This window comes from Montipora foliosa, chromosome 6, assembly GCF_036669935.1.
Source record: "Montipora foliosa isolate CH-2021 chromosome 6, ASM3666993v2, whole genome shotgun sequence".
Lineage (NCBI taxonomy): Eukaryota > Metazoa > Cnidaria > Anthozoa > Scleractinia > Acroporidae > Montipora > Montipora foliosa.
Genome location: NC_090874.1, coordinates 26680932 through 26685931, shown reverse-complemented (window position 1 = coordinate 26685931; position 5000 = coordinate 26680932).

Sequence of the window (5000 nt, the reverse complement as noted above, 5' to 3'; positions counted from 1 at the left end):
AGGTCAATAAATACTGGAGCGATGAAATAATAAAATATAGACGCTTCGAGCATGTGTTGCAAGTGACAGGTAACATGACTTACCATTCCCTGTTCTCTGCTCTTCTTCAAAGGTACTTCCTTGCAATTCTCTTGGCTTATATGCCTCAAAGGGAGGGACACAAACGCCTGATTGATCCCTTTTGAGCTCCCTCTTCATCTTTACAGCTCCTAAATTAAGGGGCCTCGTGAAGTCATCTTCGGTGAAATGCGCTGAACACAGCGAGGAGGTTTTTCTCGGCACCCAGTTTGTTCTTTCGAGGACGAAGTTTACCCATCGGTTTAGTCTCCTCTGTTTTACTGGGCATGTTTTGCCAAAAAACGGAATTCGATGAAGACTGATCTTGTTTTCTGGATCATTAACGTTGTTTTAAAGAGCGGCAACACACCTTTGCGGCATTTTCAACTAAATGTGGACAACTCCGAAGCAAAATTCCCACTTGTTTACAAGTCAGCTAAGTAACAAACTCAAATCACGTCTTCCTGAACCTACGTCACAACTCAATTTAAACCGAAGAAGACTTGTGCGAATGGTGTACCAAAGTGGCAGATGAGAAAACAAAAATTTGACGTTATGGGCACTTTAAATAGATAATTCAAAATCCACACTAATTTCTAATGATTATGGTGTGCTTTCTTTTGATATTTTAGCAATTCGCTCTTGTTTGGATTCAGATTACACCTAAATTTTTAATTATTGCATTCAGCCTTGTTTTCATACTGCACTTCTGGTCACCTTTAAAAGCACCCTCTTAACTCGAAACTGATACCACAATCGGACTCTACAATGTACCTATCGTTAATCAGGAGGGTTCAATCTATCAGAATCCGTTCTCAAACCTCTGCTGTGGAGTGGGTTGAACCAACTATGATGCAACTGGGCCAAAGACCACGCAGAATGTCGCGCCGATCTCCATTGACCTCGCCCAGGCTTTTGCGGTTTTAGTTATGATGGAAGGCGGAGAGCTTGAACCGCAACCATATTCTGACGGGGAGGCGAAGGCTATCTGGTCCCCGAAGGGATTAAGCCACCATTCTATCTAACCGAATAAGTCGAGCATAGGAAGTGGTTCACGATCCAACTTCCGCGCTCCAAGGTTACAAAGCTAAGTAGACCAAGGAACGCACCGCTCATTCCCAGGCTTCGTAGCCCCAGGCTGATGGTAATGCCATTGAGCCCCTCCAATTGAGCGCCACAGCAGAAAACGTGATCTCATTCGTACCGTAGCGATCTGGAATTCACTCACGGATAGACGAGGTGTGATAGTACTCGCACTTGTTGCCATGGACCCTTGCCAGGTCAGCATTGTCGGCTACGATTGTGACGTCGATGACAGTCACAGCCGAACCACGTGCAGTGACCAAGTCTGGTCTACGTATTCCTGCCGGAGTAGGAATAGTAGGCTCTCGGGTGATGGCGTACCCTTTCTGGGTTAACGCCTATCCGACCAGATCTAGGATCTTATTGTGCCTGGCAATACGAGATGCGTGAGTTCTGGGACACACCTGCAAGATGTGCCCCAAAGACTCAACCCTGCCGCAACAGTCGCATCTAGTCGAGGCCTGGCGGGGACGGCCACGAGATGTTCTCAGTGCGGTGCCAATCAGGCTACCCCGAACCTTGATGGCAGCAATGCATGATCTTGCGATGATTGGATCACCGCCACCACACCTGATTTACCCAACGATGGCAGTCTGGCACCTGTGAAGCATTTGCAAGGCCACGGCTGTTCGCCGAGTGGTGTAGCATCGCCGCCAGAGTCGCCTTCAGGTCGTGAGATGATGTAATCTCACGGCCGTTCAGCGACGACCGACGGGTCTGCTTGGCCAGGCCTCGCTCGCTGATGCTGTCCTAAGCATTGCAGTAATCACAGGATCCTGTGACATGTCTAAACGACTAAGGCGTTTTGCCTTCATGAGCGGCACAACGTGCTCTTGGAGAGGGACACCCAGCCCACCCTCAACCACCGGGGCATGGAAGAAGGGTATTGGGGTGTCTTTCGGCAATTTCAACCAGGACCGTAGTGCAGATCTTACCATGCGATCCAACCATTTAAGATACTTGGTGGATGCTGGCACAAGCACCAGCTGGTGTTGACACTTTGGCAACAGATGGTACGTGGCAATGTAGAGCCTCTGGTGTGGCTTGAGGGGGCCGACGGAATACTCGCCAGACCGTCCCTCAACAGCTCTTTCGCCTTCGCCTTGGTACGTCGGGGCGAAATATCAACCCCAAGGTACCGATAAACTTGGCTCACTGTGACAGCTGGAAGGATGTCACCTCCTGTCCGAAGATAGGGAACTGGGTTAACAACCCACTTCTTCGCCTTGCCATCGATATCAATGCGCATTGACGCGGACTTTCCCTCCATGCCCGAGCTCACGCTCAGACCACAGAGGGCGAACTGGGTTTCCAGCTCATTAGGGAGCAACTGCAACCCACGAGGGGTTGTCGCGAACAACGCAATGTCGTCTGCGAATGCGCCATGATTGACCCGAAGGCCCTCCACCTCGCATCCCAGACCAGGATCCAAGCCAGCCAGACACATATCAATAACGGCGTTGAATGAGTGAACGCTCAAAGGGTCGCCCTGCCTAACACCCCTGCCCAACCGAATGGGGCCGCTCAGCTCCGGGCCAATTCTCAGGGTGGTCTTCGCATCGCTATAAAGGTCATGAATATACCCCAAGAACAGGGCTGCAACACCAAGGCGTGCAGCCGCCACAAGGATGGACTGGTGAGAGACCGAGTCGAACGCCTTTTTCACGTCCACAAAGGCCACATTGAGCGGCCTTAGGCCATCTTGATGGTGTTTGATAACCGCCTGGATAAACCAAACCGAATCCGCCACGCCATCGCCAGCTCGAAAGGCCTTTTGGCGAGTATTGAATGGAAGCAAGGTCTCCATCCGCTGTGCGAGGATCGGGTGAAAGCACCTCACCACGATGTCAGACGTGATGGGACGGTACTTTGCCGGGTCCCCAGCTCCTGCACACTTGGGGAGCAATACAGTCTCGCCAGTGAGCAGCTGAGTCGGCAGGTATCTGGCCAACAGCCATAGATTGAAGTGCCCAGCCAGCTCTTCAGCTGGTATGGCCCTCACGTCTGACAGTTTTCTACTGTCTGGACCAGGTGCACCGTCCTTCATCTTCTTCAGGGCCCCTGATGCATCCTCCGCTGACATCGGATGCAACAACTCCCAGTGTACATCCCCTACAGGAGGAAATGACCGGGAGTGGGGAACGGAAGGAGTTTCAAAAAGATTGCGGCAAAAAGGCTCCTGGGTGTCCATTGGTAGAGAAGCAGGAGGATTGTGCCAAGCCTCCGTGATGACCTCTTGGGCACAACGTGTACGATCCCTGTCGTAGCAGCGCTGCACCCGGGCATATTGTGCCCTCCTCTTAGCACGCCCTCCCTCAGGAACCTTGCGGGGCTCCTGGGCACCACGGCTCCACCTCTCACGAGGTGGGAGCCAGGCCTCGTAGTTGTCATCCACAGCTTCTCTAACCCAGCCAGCGGGCTGGTCAGGCACAGTGTCCTCGAGCCGAAGCTCGCCCAGGACGATCTCAGAATCCTTAACCGCCTTAATGAGATCGGCCGCTCAGTCATGGGTTCACTCTTCTGAGTTCACTGACTGGGCTCCCGACCCCATTGGGGTCCCCTCGGATGGCATCAACAGTGCGCCATCTTGCGTTCCATCGCTGGTACTGAGAGATTGTACAATGGCCTGATATGCAGCTTTCTTCCTGATGCCCCTGATTGATTCATACGTCCTGTCGGGAATTAGTGGACCCAATTCCTTGACATTCACTTTTCCCCCGGCTGCCCGCACCATCTCCAACTTCTTTCGCATTAGCAGGACCATTTCCTCGTGTTCCCAGCGTGCCTTTTTCCCCTCCTTCGGCACATTGGCGAGATGGTACTCCTCCGGGTGGGCACTTCGACGATGTAATGAGAGCCTTCACTGCGTGGGGTACTGCTTGTCACAGTCCTCACACTGGAGGAGACTCATACGGTCAGATCCCCCACCCCTCGGCCAATTGTTGCGTTCGGGGCCTGTGGCGGCAGGCCCCTTTCTTATCAGTTCATGACTAGCAACAATGAGAGAAAAACCTGCCGCAGTTGTTAGCCCTGACAAGCCTGGGTGAATTTTAGCTTCCCCAGGATAACACCCACCATTCTTTCTCCCCCCGCCCCCCGGCAGAAAGCAGAGACGGCTGTCAAAACATTCGATTGAGACAAAACCAACCATGCACCACCACCCTGACTCTTTTGCCAGGGTAAGCCGATTGCATCTTCCCTTCCAACCAGCGTATGGTCCTCTACTCCTACCAGCCCACCTTTCCCCCAACCTCAGGCGAGGGTGGTGACCTACAATGTAACCGTGGACACCCAATTCCTGCGGGTTGGGCCATGCTGGTTCAAGATCCTTTTGATAATTCCACCATTCCATTAATCCGTCAGCACTAGATCTAGTGACTTGGGGTGCCACATGTGCAGGTACTGGCACCCTCGTGCCAGCACCGTAGGCTAGGAGAGAGATGCGGGAAAGATCCCCCGCCCCTCCGCCCAGCATGACGGATCGTCCTTCTTCATATTGCTCATCTGAGGACCACATCACTGACAATAGGAACCACTCCCGGAAGGGAACCGATCTCACACAACACCCGAACCATGTCTCAATTTGTGTAGGTCATATGATGACCTAGCCAGGGCTCAGCTCCCGGCATGTACCAGGGGACTAGAACCCTGGACCGAACGTACTCTGGTATCCACCGAAAGAGAGGAAGGCAGCAAGCGCCACCCCATATCCTACGATCTCACCCCCGATAGGAGTGATCGATTAACCCCTAACCTACCGCCACTGGGATTACCCCAGGTCGAACGCCCTACCCAACTCAAGGAAGGTATTCACCCCATAAGAGATGTCAAGCTAGAGGCTTTTTGCATAAAAGAAGCAA